This window comes from Hemiscyllium ocellatum, chromosome 48 (assembly GCF_020745735.1).
Source record: "Hemiscyllium ocellatum isolate sHemOce1 chromosome 48, sHemOce1.pat.X.cur, whole genome shotgun sequence".
NCBI lineage: Eukaryota > Metazoa > Chordata > Chondrichthyes > Orectolobiformes > Hemiscylliidae > Hemiscyllium > Hemiscyllium ocellatum.
This window is the reverse complement of record NC_083448.1, coordinates 13,642,365-13,658,857: the sequence shown is the minus strand read 5'-3', so window position 1 is coordinate 13,658,857 and position 16,493 is coordinate 13,642,365.

The following is a 16,493-nucleotide window of genomic DNA, read 5'->3' as shown; positions in this document are numbered from 1 at the left end:
CAAATCAGAAACCCAATTGGGTCCAATCCCACTTCCTTTCCTCTTCCTCCATCATGGGTTGATGGGTGGAGAACATCTTTGCTATCTGCTCAAAGGGACAATTGGGAAAGTCAGGTGGATTTGGGGTTTAGCGAGTCACACAGCCTAAAATCGCAAGCAAGTGCAAAACTGGCCCCATTTTTGAGCACCGAATTCAGGTCAACATATGCAACCCATCCCAATCAAAGACATCAGCCTGGGTATAGCTCCTCCCCTCTACTAAAAATTTCAATCCACAGGTTGCTAGAGTTTGTAGTTAGCTACCTTCATGAACTCCACGTCTGGGATATTTGGTTGCAAACTCTAGCACCCATTGCATTCTGGGCATTTCTCTTTTGTCAACCTGCAGCACTGTGGGAAAAATCTGTGGCAAATGAAGACATCACCAAAGTCATTGCCACCGAACGTAATGCTCCCCAACTGGATCAGGGCAGGACAAGATGCCCAGATTATTTGCACCATGCTAACAGGGACAAAAATATGGAAATTTGGAGGGGGTTAGGGTTCTCCACTCAGATTTCATCTGCCAAACACCAGAGACATAAATGGCTGAGGGCTCTTCCAAAAGCCAATGCTGTCAAAATGGATTGGACAGTTTCCTCCTGCACTTGCAGAACCTCGTCCATACCACACAGGAGGTGAGAAAACTCCCACCTTAAGCAGCAGATGCACTCTCCCCAATCCCACCTGTTGTACTGCAATCATCTCACAACTGACCACTTGCGCTTAATTCGTTCATGGATCGTGGGCAGTGCTGGCCAGGCCAGTTTCGACTGCACCCTCCGACACTCACCAGAATCGTCCTTGAGTTGGCGGTCGTGAACTGCCTTCCTGAACTGCAGTTTTGGGACAGCCACAGTCCTTTTCAGAAGGGAGTTTGTCGATTCTGGCCGAGCGACAGTAAAAGAATGGTGCTGTGACCCAGCTGTGGTCTCAGCAAGCACCCACCACCCCCTCCCCCTCAAACAATTGCAATGGACGTTCCTCAATCTTATCCCACAGCCCCTTTGTTATGAAAGCTTACACGCCAATTGCTTTTCTGGTTGCTCGGCCAGCCTGAGATGTGAGGGTTATAATGGAAGAAAAGCCACTGCTTAAAAATAAATGGAAAAATTGCATTCAAATAGTGTTTTCATCACCTCAGGCTGCCTTCACAGCCAACAAAGTGCTTTTGAAGTGGAGATGCTGATTATTATTTAATTTGACCACTGCTGTTAGAGATCAGTTTTGATTCCATGTTTTGTTGCCAAGTACGATACTGTTAAACCAAAGAAATGAATAGATTTGAAACTGTTCCATAATTATAATAAGTCATAAATAAAGTCATGGTTTACTTGTGTCTGCAATAAATAGGTTACGAATAGGAACACGAGGTTTGAAGCATCTCGTATTTGAGAATTTCATTTGCTCCGGGACTGTTCATCAACCTGACTTGAGGGCCACATCCAAGAAAGCAATTTCGATTCACAGCATTCAGGAAGGTGCAGAACACCTTTCATAACAGGCCATCCAGAACAACCTGAGGTCTCAAGTGGCACAATGCAGTAACTTACATGAACAGACACGTGACAGGGACAAGACAGGGTCATTTGGTCACTCATCCTGTTCTGCCACTTGCTGCAGTCCAAGTCAACAAAATACTGTCAAGTGTTTGGCTCTTTCTGCATTTGCTCTCCACCACAGCCTTCCAAATCCCAACCTCAGTGATGCATTGTGAATTATGAGCACCTCTTCCATGACGGAGAGATGTGCACAGGAGGCAGCTGTTCAGCCCATTCTGCCTTGTGCCAGCCCTTGGGACACAGCAACCAAACAGACAGCATTGCCTGCTCCTTCCTGGGAGTCTTCAATTTTCCTTTTCGAGTCCATGTCCAATCATCTGTTTGCAAATCCTTTCACAGGATGTGGGCGATGCTTTCTGGGCTATCAATTATTGTCCATCCTTCATTGTCCTTGTCAAGGTGCTGATGAGCCACCTACAAGAGCTATTACAATTCATGTTGTGTCAGCTTATCACACAGTGCTAAGAGTTGCAGCAATTTCACCTGATGACAGTGAAGGAACAGTGATTAAGTTCTACTTTGGAACAATCCATGCCTTGGAGGGAGACTTTGAAGGAAAAAGGAAGGGCTCTCAAAAAAAGTCAAATTGACATTGGGGTGAGATTGAAGAAACGGAGCAGGTTTCTGAATATGAACACCAAGTTGTGTACAGTTGGCTGACATCCTTATATGCCAGCTGTAACGTAGTGAAACCTGAGATTCTGATAAGATTTATTAAGAGAGGCATGGACTACAAAAGCAAAGATGATGATTTGTTCGAACTAGCTGAAGCGATTTGACTGCACGGTGACCCTTGTTTTATATTTTGAAAACTAGAAGGCTTTGCAAAGAGCGCAGGCATTCACTGGAACACCTCCAGGGATGAGACACTACAGGGAAGCTAAAGCAGAATCTAAAACAGCTAAGGCAGCTGAGCATCGTTGAACAATATGTATAAAAATTATGGATGGTTTATGAAGAATGAATAGAAATTAAGGACCTTTGATCAGACAGCACCAACTTAACCTGATTTAAGTTGAATGGAAAATGAACCAGAAAAACTGGTCAATAAGCAAGTAGAATTTGAGATGAACTTCCTCCCTAACAAGAAACTGGATAAATTGGGTGGGAGGGCAGTGGTAGGACTGAACTGGATTTTCCTTGGAAAGAAATACTGCAAATGATGGGCTGAATGGCTTCCTTCTGGGATGCTTTGTTATGTTTCATTGGATCTATAGCCATATCACAATCACTTCAGAGTCAGATGATGATGTCAGGGGGAGGAGGAGGTGGTTAGCAGGGCAAGGGGCTTGGGTATAGAAGAATTGTGAAGATCAATGATTTCTCTCCCTCATAAAAGCCATCCAAATAGATTGGCGAGGGTTTTGGCTTAAATTTCATTTGATTGAAGACACCCTTATCAATGCAACACTCTCTCAAATATTTAGGGGAGACACTAGGTTCGTGGTATTATCGCACAATTATTATTCCAGGGACCCAGGTAATGTTCTGGGAACTTGGGGTTGAATCCTACAACAGCATTAAGAGTTTAATGATGATCATGAATCCACTGTTGATTGTTCGAAAAAAAAATCTGGTTTACTCATGCCCTTCAGGGGAAGAAACTGCCGTCCCTACATGGTCTGGCTACAAGTGACTCCAGACCTACAATGTGGTTGACTCTTGTCTCCTCTTAGTAATTAGGGATGTGCAATAAATGCTGGCCTAGCCAGCGACACCTTGATCATATGTACCAACAAAAAAAACTCTCAGCATTAGTCCAAGTACTGGAGGTCTGAACCCACAATCAATTAATTAAGGGCTTTGAACACTATTGTACACCAAATTGGAACTTCTGAAAGATGAAAAAACAGTACTTTTTTTTTAGATTAGATGATTAGATTACTTACAGTGTGGAAACAGGCCCTTCGGCCCAACAAGTCCACACCGACCCGCCGAAGCGCAACCCACCCATACCCCTACATTTACCCCTTACCTAACATTACGGGCAATTTAGCATGGCCAATTCACCTGACCCGCACATCTTTGGACGGGAGGAAACTGGAGCTCCCGGAGGAAACCCACACAGACACGGGGAGAACGTGCAAACTCTACAGACAGTCGCCTCAGTCTCCTTATTGTAACTTAAATTAGAGCACGGGACATCACACTTGTGAAAGCCAAAGGACGTATTCTACTTTGTTTCCCCAGTATTTCCAGTTTTAATGCCCTGAGATTATGCAGCCTCTCTCTCTCTCCAGTCTTTAACCTCACAGAGCCCAGTCACATTATCTTGATGGTCAATGGCTCCAGGAAGGAAATGACACACTCATTGATCACTGCACTGGATCATTCTCATCATTAAATTACTCAGCCTCTGTCACTAAAGGTGTGATTGATCGAGTGCATCATTGATTCATCCATTTTTACTACCTTCTCTTTTGCTAAAGTACTTGCAGCTTCACACAGCTTTGCTCTCTGAATTTTGCTGAGGCTCCGAAGCATTCACAGTTACTGCACTCAGAAATAAACCTTCAGTAATGGTTCTGCATCACCCATTAAATACTTGTAAGGGTCAAATGACGACCGTAAATAGTGTGGCTCCAGAATCGGAACCATTGACAGGAGATTGGCACATTAGAAAGCCTGCTTGAGTGACGGTGAAGGGCATCAGGAAATGGAACAATGCAGAGAGAAGCATTAATTTTTCCAATGCTTTCAAAACTTTGCACAGAACCATGTACGCAATTAAAAAGATCACTGTCAATTGGTTTCATGTTACCATAAATATTTTGACTATTAATAACTTAAATGTTGGTGTACACAGTGACTGAACACACACATCTATCGAAAATATCCACACAGATACTTGTCTCAGTAAAGGTACATTCCTCAATGAGTCATCACTAAAGCTGATTATTTGGTCACCTGTCTGTGAAAGCTTCCTGTGAACAGTTTAACAAGATGTATTTCCTCCATTACTACCATATCCACACCACAAATGGCAACAGCGCCGGAGCTCTTTGGAACTGCCCAAAAGGCATGAAAGGTTCGATTTTTGAAAAACACAGATTATTTTTGACGAGGTAAAGTCATCGGACAGGCTGCGCTCTCATCAGAGAGAGACAGCTGGTGGTGAGTTTAACCTGAGGACCATCAGGCCTCAGGCAACTGGTGAAGTCAAGGAAGTGGGATCTTCCTGGTGACCTCAGCCAGTGACGTCACTCTTCATCACAAATGCTTTTGACTAAAGGAGAGTCAAAAGGAAGGAAGGAGAGAACATCCCTGACTTACAATCAGCAGACTTGCTTCCTAGCAACTGAAAAGGATTGTCACGGACTCTGTGTTCCTGATCTACCGATTGCTTTTCCAATTTCAGACTCCAAGACCTGTATCTTTCTTGCAGTAGTGTCACACGGAAGTGCAACGTAGACTGTGATGCAGAAGACGTCAGTCAATGTTGGCAGACTGGGGGAGCAGGGCCTGCACTATCATGGATGCCACATTGCACACATGATGCTGACTCAGTTCAGGGAGATGGTACAGATTGCATTACACACCAAGCTGTTTTCCTGCTGGCCTGAGCAGCATTCCTCGCTCCATCCACATTTATTAATTCATTTGGCAATGCTGGGATCTTGCTGTGTCCAAATCATCTGCGAAATGTGTCTACATTACAACTTTGCTTTTTTTTTAAAAGTCTTCCCTTCTTTCTTCAACAGAATGGCTGTGGTGATGAGGTACATAATCCTTTAAACGACAGAATCAAGCCACTGCAGATGCTACAGTTTCAGAGGTCGTAAAGTTTCAGAGCAATGATCTGGAAATACAATGGTACTACTTTACTGAAGAGAACAGAACGCCCAGATGGATAATGGCCACACAGCAGCTCCATTACACTTCCATCAACAACACTGAGGCTGATGGCTTGTTCAGTCGTAATTAAAATGCCAGTTGGAGTGGGGCCATAATGAATAGGAGCCTTATTTGTTGTAAGCATGTCAAGCCAACTGTGCATGCTACCTCATGTGCACAGCAGCCGTCTCTGAAGACACGTGTCTGACAAGCTGGTGAAATCCAGAAGCTAGATCCTGGGAGCTTCCCACCGATTCAAGGTAGCCGTACTCAGAGTGCCTGTGGGGTTGGTGAGGTCAATCCTCATAGAACAGTAATTATCAACCTCTTCATCAGCTTCCTACCAGATTCCTAGTCACACTTCTGCATGCTCACTGCCTCTTGCAATCGTCAGGAAAATTGAGAGCTTGCTCAGTGTGAGGAGGGGTGGTGGTGGGGGGAGTTGAGAAACTGAGTTAAACACACCATTTTTCTACATTACCTGAACTGACCTGTTCAAGCTATTCACTGGCTTTCCGGGACAGTTCAACTTAATGGATTATAAATTGCTTGTAGGCGTTCAGTTTTATAGATTGAAGGGAGTTATTCAGAATCACTTTGCTTTTATCAGTAGCTGGATACAGCAATTTGACACCTTAATGGACGTCTTTGCTTACAATTTCCCCACAGGCTGATTGAAGAGTTTTCATAGTGAGATATTCTTTGCAGCATTTTTCATAGGCCATGCATCACAGCCAAAAAGAAAACAATGCGTCGAAGTTCTGCCACATTGATAAATTATATAAACAGTGTTAACCCCTAAATACACACAAAACCTGATGAAGGGCTTTTGCCCGAAACGTCGATTTTACTGCTTCTCGGGTGCTGCCTGAACTGCTGTGGTCTTCCAGCACCACTCTAATCCATAATCTGGTTTCCAGCATGTGCAGTCATTGTTTTTTACCTACACACAGAACCAGCTTGTTCCCACTGGTCTCCAGAACAGAAACATGCTCTTTGATTCCCTGCCATATACACTCGGGCTGCAGTGTTCACAGGAGGGAAGCAGGGTGGCATTGGGCACAGCTTGCAGTCAGATGGACCGAGGGTTACAGAGGGAGTCGCCAATGGAGGGGAGAGAGAGTACCTCGAGATGGGACGGAGAGAAGAACGATCACAAAGGTGGTGGGAGGAGGTCAGAGATTGAGGAGCGCACCAGACTGCAATGCAGTGAGAGATGAGGAACATGCCTCATCTCAGCTTTGGGAATCAAGAAGCACATTAGCTTGGGATGGGTTGGGTGGGTGGAGAAATGAGGATGTTGGGGGGTGTTGGGACACGGTGTGGAGAATGAGGAGAGCACTCCTGCTGTGCTTGATTTACTCACAATGCTGGAACAAAATAGCACGAATCTCTTCTGTACCCCCCACCCCACCTTTTAGCTGACAGAATTCTCCAGCTTGGCCAGCCATCAACAAATCTGTGGCCCACATCCCCCGAAAATATTTAAATGGGGAATTACTTCCTGGGGTGGAGTAGTTTACCCAGTGCCACTGCCTGAACACATTTTTAAAGTGAGGGTAGAGGATGTTTTCTTCTGTGAGAGAATCTTGAATGAGGGGTTGCTATTTAAACATTAAGGGCCACTCATTCGAGAGAGACAGAGAGAGAGAGAGAGAGGGGGACAGAGAGAAAGAGAGACAAAGACAGAGGGAGAATATTTTTTCTGACTAAGAGTCCTGAGTCTTTGGAATTCTCTTCCCCAAAGGGCAGTGAAAGCAGAGTCCCTTTTAGGATGGAGGTTGATACGTACTTGACAAATGATGGGGACGTGGGGAAGTTGTGAAAGGTACTTCCAAGAGCAGACAGTAATGTGGCATAATCATGCTCTCTGTGATGCATCCCTTCACAGTGCCAACAGATTGTGTTGTTCCTGCCTGAACAGCCCATGTATAAAACTTGTAATGTGTATCACACTGTGAATTCTGTGGTGATGGAAGTAACGGGCTGGGTGTCGGGGGGACAGCAGATGAGTGTTATCTTCTAAAATTAGTTGGCAACATTTGCCCAATAAAGCAACACTCTGCACATCATGTTTCAAAATGAGATGGCAATTTATCTCTTGCTTTCAAACACTCTTGAGTAACCCTAGGGGGAATGGTTTACGACGCTCATAGTTATCTGAGTTCCTGAAACTAAGCTCAGCTGGGCCAATGTCATTTGACGTCATAGCCTCAGTGACAATCCGAGAACTTTAATTTCTAGCTCAAAAAAAACAGGAAACATTTCAGCATGCATGACCATCGTTCTGCTTCCCCAGATGAATGCATAAGGAATACAGAATTTATTGGCATGCCCCTGGAGATCCCCACATCTGATCAATAACACCAACAGATTGGATACCTTGACCTAGAAATCTATCAGCTATGTATGTGTGCACTGGTGACAGTGAGGTGACATGAGTGATTAACAAATCTGGCATTAAAAAAAAACTCCATGGGCAGCAGCTCTTCCAGGTTTTTGAATTATGTACCGCAATGGAACTCGAAAAATCAATGTGCGTAAATTTGGGCCCCACAGGAAAAATAAAGAAGCAAGGGACAGCAGAAAACTGCACAACGTTATTGACCATCTGCATCAATCCAAAAAAAATCTCATCACCGAAGAAAGACACACTAAGGGCAAGAGGGGTAAGAAATGAGGGGCAAAAAGGTCACATGCTCAACCAGGGGATATTGCTGGTGCCCTGGGGGTGTGCCGTCGAATAAAAAGTATATCGCAATCAATTTCAGGGTGTGAGGGGCCAAGAAAGACGTTTGGAGGTTTCTCAATACTCCTCATGGACAATGGAATGAAATCTGGAAGGTCCCCATTTTCCAGAACAAATCACTTCCTTATTCATTCACAGTGGTGGTGGTGCAAAGGACAGCATGGTGCCTCAGTGATTAACACAGTGCCAGGGACCCGGGTTCAATTCCAGCTGCAGGCAATTGTGTGTGTACAGTTTGCACATTCTCTCCGCGTCTCCGTGAGTCTCCTCTGGGTGCTCCGGTTTCCTCCCACAGCCCAAAGATGTGCAGGTTAGGTAGATTGGTCATGGGGAAATGCATGGTTACAGGGACGGGGTGGGTCCAGGTGGGATGCTCTTCGGAGGATCGGTGTACACGCGATGGACCGAATGGCCTGCTTCCACATTGTGGAGATTGCTCTGTGAAATTGCTCGTGAGTCAAATCACTGTCACCCAATCCAAATTAACCGCCATTACTGATTTGCAGAATTGCGATAGCACACAGTACGAGGCCATTCATTCCAACGTGTCTGTGCAAGCTCTCCGAAGGAACAAGCAATGGCGTTTCCGTGGCCATATTCTCATCGCTCATCCTTTTCAGATGATATTCCAATTCTCTCTCAATTGAACTTGCTTCCACCACACTCAGAAATAGTGAAGCCCAGATTGCAAAAGAAATTCTCTCAATGTCTCCATTGCTTCTTTCACCAATTGCATTAAATCTGTGTCCTATTGTTCCCAACCCTTCCGTAAATGGGAACAATTTTTCTCCCATTAACTGTGACCAATTCCCTCATGATTTAACCTCCATCCAAAGCCCTGTCAACCTTCTCTTCAACAATCCCAATTTCTCCAATGTTGAGTAGGCAATAAGGCCACAGCAAAAACAAAAATCCAGACTAAAACTGTTTTATTGAATTGAGGCCACAACTGAACTATTGTGTGCAGTTCTGGTCACCACAGAACAGGAAGGGCAGACCTCTGGACACAGCGCAGAGTTAGTGAGAATGTTGCTGGGGCTGGAGAATTGTAGCCCACGGGGATTTATTGATTGGGGGCGGGGGGGGCTTGTTTTTCTTTTAACAGCAAAGGCTGAGAGGTGACAGGATTGAGGTCTACAAAATTATGAGGGCGACAGATGAAGTCGACAGGAGGAACCTGTTTCTCTTGGCAGAGGTCATAGATTCAAGCTAAGTGGCAGAAAGATTAGAGATGTGAGGAAAAACTTTTACTCTGCAGGGAGTGGTGGAGGTAGAGGTCGAAAACTCTCCTCAAAAATACCTGGATCTGAACCTGAAGTGCTGGAAGCTGCAGGGCTATGGGCCGCGTGCGGGAAGCTGGGATCAGAAAAAACATCGGGGTGTCGCCTTCTGGGCTGCATGATTTCCACGTTGCAATGGTTCATTCCCCAACCTCTACTCCTTTCTTCCGGAATTTTTCAATGTGGGAGTTTTTCTAACAAACAGGCTTGAGTTATCAGGAGACTTCTATCAGGAGATTTCTTGCACTGAAGCGTAGGAGGTTGTGGGGTGACCTGACAAATCCCAACTCCCCCCTCATCACATGCTCAGTTGAACCCTGCATGCCACATGTACCAGTGGTCTGTTCAGCAAATGGTGTGACTGTTGAGATCATTTCCACGATCAGGAGTGGTAGTCCTGTTGTTTTTTCCACAGCCTCATATAGACAATCTGGGCCCTTGATTTAATGACCACATCAGGAACCAAGTCAATGAAGCCTGAGTTTTTCATTACTTCATGAGACACCACTCAGATCCGCAGGGTTCTATGGCTAAGTGAATTGTCAACCTGAACCTGGCATCCTGTCCAGATGGGAGAATAAATGAACACCCTCAAATGAGAGACATTTATTCCTGGAGGGATCTAGATGTTCCAGAGTATGAGTCACAAGACGTGAGAATGCAGATGCAGCAGGTGATTAAGAATTGAGATGCGATCCTTTACAATGAAAGGAACTGAGCATAAAAGTAAGGAATAATGTTTCCAGTCCAGTGACTCAGTTGTGATGAACAGTCACCAGATTCAAAACTTGAACTGTTTTCTCTCCCCAGATGTTGCCAGACCTGCTGAGTTTCACCAGCAGTTTCTGTTCAAGTTTCAGATCTCCCCAACATTCACAGTTCATTCTTTGATAAAAGCAACAATGTGATGCTTCAGTTATGCTGTGCATTGGTGTCATAAAATCATAGAGATGTATAGCACAGAAACAGACTCTTCTATCCAACTCATCCATGCCAACTACACATCCAAAATTAACCTAGTCCCATTTGGCCCATATCCCTCTCAACCCTTCCTATTCATGAACCCATCCAGATGCCATTTAAATGCTATAATTGTACTAGCCTCCACTACTTCCTCTGGCAGCTCATTCCATAGACACACACACTCTGTGAAAAAGCTGTCCCTTAGGTCCCTCTTAATTCTTTCCCCTCTCACCCTATACCGATGCCCCCCAGTTTTCAATTCTCCTACACTGGGAAGTAGATCTTGTCTATTTATCCGATCCATGATTTTATAAATCACTATAAGGTTACCCTCAGCCTCTGACGCTGCAGGGAAAATAGACCCAGCCTACTCAGTCTCTGCGTAAACCTCAGACCATCCAACCTTGGCAATTTCCTTGCAAATCATTTTCGCACTCTTTCAAGTTTTACAAAATCTTTTCACATCAGCATGGGTTTCTGCTAGGTGCGCCAGTTTCCTGTCACAATCCAAAAATGTGCAACTGAGGTGGATTGGCCATGTTAAATTGCTCATAGTTTTAAAAGATGTTTAGGTGAGGTATATTATCCACGGGAAATGCAAGGTTATGGAGATAGGGGAAGGGATGAGTCTGGGTATAATGCTCTTCGAAGGGTCAGTGTGGATGTGTTGGGCTGAATGGCTTGTTTCCATATGGGAATTCTATCATTCTCTGATTTTATAACAGTGAGACCTGAACTGAACGTAATCTTTTAAAAGTGGCCTAACCACTGTCCTGTTGAAAATGTGTTGCTGGTTAAAGCACAGCAGGTCAGGCAGCATCCAAGGAATAGGAAATTCACATCTTTTCACATCAGCATGGGTTTCTGCTAAGTGCGCCAGTTTCCTGTCACAATCCAAAAATGTGCAAAAATCCAAAAACCACTGTCCTGTCCAGCCGCAACATGACATCCCAACTCCTTTACTCAATAACATCTTGCATGCTGCTGTTCTAATCTCCTCACTAAATGAAGGATTTGAATATATTGGAATTGGGATGGAGACAGCTTAAGCAGCACGGTGGCTCAGTGGTTAGCACTGCGACCTCACAGCACCAGGGACCTGGGTTCAATTCCCACCTCAGGTGGCGGTCTATGTGCAGTTGCACATTCTCCCTGTGTCTGTGTGGGTTTCCTCCAACAATCACAAAGATGTGCAGGTCAGGTGAATTGGGCATGCTAAATTGCCCATAGTCAGGCATATAAACAGGGTTGGGGAATGGGTCTGTTTGGGTTACTCTTCAGAGGGTCATTGTGGACTCATTGGGCTGAATGGCCTGTGTCCACACTGTAGGGAACCTAATCTAATTGAATGATACCTTACGTAAGCAAATTGCCTTCTGAGAAATGATTGGGCAGTCCAGGTTTGGTTTCACTGGAATTGAGAGATGGATAACTTGACTGGAGGAAGAATACCTCGTCTCCCACCTTGGGACCCTTCAGCCACATGGCATCAATGTCGACTTCACCAGTTTCCTTATCTCACCTCGTGCCAGATCCAACCTGGCACTGACCCCTTGACCTGTCCTACTTGTCCATCTTCCTTCCACCCTCCCCACAAATCTATCACTGTTCCTCCCCACATGCATCCACCTTTCGCCTTCCCAGCTACCTTTCGCCCAACTCCCTTAATTATCTCTCATCCCCCTTACAGTAATCCCCCTCCCCACGCGCCCACACACACATTTCTGATGAAGGGCTTATGTCCAAAACGTCAACTCTCCTGCTCCTCAGATGCTGCCTGACCTGCTGTGCTTTTTCAGCACCACACTCTCGACTCTGAAGTTCTTAAGAGCCTGAATGGTGGAGACAAGGTGGAAAGAATGTTTCCTTTAGTGAGTGAATCCCGATGGACTTTTAAAATTCGAAGTCACCCTTTCAGGACAAATGAGGACATGGGTTTTTGGAGATATCTGCATCAGGCAGAGGAGGAGATGTCAATGAGTATATTTGAGGTAAAGGTAGAGAGATTCTTGTCACCAAAGGAAATAAAATGTTCCCAGGGAGAGGTATGATTGTGGAATTCAGAACATAAACAGATCAGCCATAATGTTACTCCTCATTCATATGTACAACACGATTTCATAGCAATCCCTGCAGTGTGGAAGCAGGCCAATCAGCCCATCAAGTCCACACCAATGTTTCAAAGAGCATCCTACCCATACCCACCTTCCCTCTGCTTACTCTGTCTCTAATACCCTACGTCCAGCCAGCCTACACACTCTGGGCAATTTCGAATGGCCAACCCACCTAACCAGCACAGCTTTGGGCTTTGGGAGGAAACTGGAGCATCCAGAGGAACACAACACAGACTCAGGTAGAATGTGCAAACTCCACACAGACGGTTGGCCGAGGCTGGAATCAAACCCTGATGCGATGAGGCAGCAGTGCTAACCACTCTGCTGCCCAGCATGGGAGCTAGAATCTCAAGTGTAGAAACCTGCTCAGACACTCCCAGTGCTGAACCACTCTTTCACATAAGACACAAGGACCATAGCTTTTCACACATCCACCTAATTCCAAGACCAACACAGAGGTCCTGGCCCATTGGTGTTACAGCCAAATGTCTCCCAACTAACTTCACTGAAACAGACTGTCTGGTCAGAGCTCAGTTGGCTGCACTGTTGGTTTGCAAAGTAGTGTGATGCCAATACTGGCTAACGTTACCTTGAAACACTTTCCTTCTTAAAGTCTCCCCTCACCTAACAGGTGGAGGCCTCAGGTTAAATCACCACCAGTTGTCTGTCTCTAATGAAAGAGTAGCCCTCTAGTCTGGAAGGATGATGGTGACTTGCTGTTTGTGAGTCCTTACTGTGCACAGGTTGGCTGTCTTGTTTCTGAACTTACATGGCAAAAATGAGGACTGCAGATTCTGGAAATCAGAGTCTAGATTAGAGTGGTGCTGGAAAAGCACAGCAGGTCATGCAGCATCCGAGGAGCAGGAAAATCGATGTTTCGGGCAAAAACCCTTTTTCCTGCTCCTCGGATGCTGCCTGACCTGCTGTGCTTTTCCAGCACCACTCTAATCTAGACTCTGAAATGACATGGATAATGAAGTGGTTCAGAATGTCATGGCATCCTGAAACACACTGCAGATCCAAGCAATTTTTTCTTAGAGAGTTTATTGCATTTTTTGTACAAATCCATACAAACCGACCCCTTATAAATTGCACTACTTTTACTGATCAAATCAAACCCAGGCTTCAATTCTGAGTTCAAGCAGTTCTGAGGAAGGGTCACCGGATCTGAAACGGTAACAGATCCTGCCACACCTGCTGAGTTTTTCGGGCAACTTCTGTTTTTGATCCAGGCTTCAGTTAACCTGGAGAGCACAAAGGAAGCCTGGCAAAATTCACATTTCGAGTTATTGCATCAAATGATAACATCAAAAGGTTTGGAATGTGGAATATGGTATCATTCACCTGGGTACATCAATATCAGAAGTTTTTTGGTCATAAGACTCATCTGAAAGAAATTATCACTGGACTTCTCAGTTTTTGGATCAAATTCATCCAGTCCTATTCTTAATTATTCGTAGGTTCAAATGCAACATTTGTTGGCCCAATATACCAGACTCACAATTTTGAAAGCTTTCAAGTGTGACGTGACACACTAAGAACATAAAAGCATGTGAGATACAGGAAGAAACTGACAGATAAGTCGACAAACAGGCATACAAACATGGATGCACAGATTGGTATAAAGTTGGATGGCCAGACTGACATGGATAGACAGTTGGATAGACTCACATGGACAGACAGATGGACGGTCAGGAACCCTCACAAAATTACCATCGTTGAACTTATAACAGTTGGACAGACAGACAGACAGAATGACATGAAAATGTTGAACACCATTCAGTATCAATGCAGCTTCCTGACCACAAGCCTCTATCCCAAGTCCACACACTGGTCCTCTAGAAACGATATCTATTTGTCCCTTGAGCCCACTTAGACTCTGTGTTGACAACTTAGTTATTCCCATTGCACTCCTAAGTGTTACATTAGCATTGCAAATCAGCAACTGCTTCGATTAGCTCTCGAGTGCATGTGAAAGAGAGAATCTGTAAATTAACAAGATCTGGTGCTAAGAAAGCATGTTCCTCTGGAAGCCTGATTATTTTTCCACAGTCATTCGGATGTGGGTTATAAAGGACAGTGACAAAACTACAGCTGAACTCTTACACTCTCCCTCTGCAGCTGGGCATGCTTGAACCACTTGACCCTTTTTGCAAAACCTCCTCACCCAACAGCCTCCACATACCACCCTTCCTGCCCAAAACTCCAGAAAACTGCTTCACTAAGCTCCAATCATGTGGAAGATCCTCAGTATTTCTCTGGTAGTGCTGGTGAAAGGTAGAACGACTCCTGAGAAGCACAGACACTGGTGCACAGAGCTATTGGGTTCAATGCTCTCTGCCTCTACTGCCAATACTTCACCACCTTGTGACCGTTATGTTGCTTGGCTCGTTTACCATTGTGAACCTTGCGTCAGCTTTGAAAACTTCAATTCTATCCTCCATCGTAACTGGTGGGAATGAACTTCTTCACCCAGGGGGCAGTGAATCTTTGAAATTCTCAGGGCTGTGGCATTTCATTCACATTAAGTATTTCTTAAGTCAGGGATCAAGAGATTTCCAAATACTAGATGATGAGGAAAAAGGGTGCTGAGGTAGAAGATCAAGCACAGGGCATGGTGGCTCAGTGGTTAGCACTGCTGCCTCACAGTGCCAGGGATACTGGTTCGATTCCAGCCTCAGGTATCCATCTGGGTGCAGCTTGCACATTCACCTTCATGTCTGCGTGAGCTTCCTCCTTGTGTTCAGGTTTCCTCCCACAGTCCAAAGCTGAGAAAACTAGGTGGACCAGCCTCGCGAAATTGCCCTGTAATGTGTTGGGGGTGAGCCAAAGTTTTAAAAAGGCAACCCATCTGTGAGGGATGCTCTTCGGGAGGTCAGTGCAGACTCAATGGGCCAAATGGCCTCTGTCTGCATTTCAGGGATTCTATAAAATGTGCAGCACTTATGATGGGCTGAATGGCCAATCGCATTTCTTACTTCGTGCTCTTCATCTGCACAAGTGGACGCAGTCGAAAAGTAGCGGGTTAAAATCCTGGCATGCTCCTCAAAATCGTAATTCCCGATACCTAAATAATTGGTTAACCCTCTCCACTCTCAGGGGTCCTGAAACTCTACTTATTTGCCATTTTGCACTTGTTGCTTGGTTCCTGAAATCCAGTAATCTGAAGAACAGTTCCCACACACAGGGGAGGCGCCCTGCTGTCGGAAGAGCAACATGTCACATTCCGATACTTCAGTCATGTCTCTAATATCACTAATAGCATTAAGATATATCATCAACACAACCCAGTGTGCTCTACACACCGGTGCTGAGCAATGTGAATTGGGCTGTCTATGACTCCAGCAGTTTCCAATAAGGCTGGTCAAGTACCAATTCCAATCCTTCAGGAAGGTTGGTCTTTCCCCCCTCCAGTGCGCTGAGATTCATCCGGCCACACACAACAACAAACTCGAAAATTGTGAGTGGTGAAACGGTGTGGCAAGGCATTCCTGTGCTGAGACAGGAGTAGATAAATGAGAGGTGGCGATAGCATCATGGTATTGTCACTGGACTAATAATGCAGACGCCCTGGTGAATGACTTGAAGATGCCGGTGTTGGACCGAGGTGTACAAAGTTAAAAATCAAACAACACCAGGTGAGAGTCTAACAGGTTTATTTGGAAGCACTCACTTTCGGAGCGCTGTTCCTTCATCAGGTGAGCAGTGGGACGGGTTGTCTGCTCCCATTCTGCATGCTTGCATTGTCAGCCAGTGATTGCAAGATAATGTATTTCAAAACATTTGAGGCTCGTGTGCAAATACAAGACTATTTTCAACAGCTCGTTTTTACTTGCGAAGGAGAGACTATCTTTGAGATAATAGAAACAGACAAACAGATGGGAGAAATTCAATAACATGCCTTTTCCATTCATCCTGATAAGTCAAGGACGATGATTTATTCAGGTATATG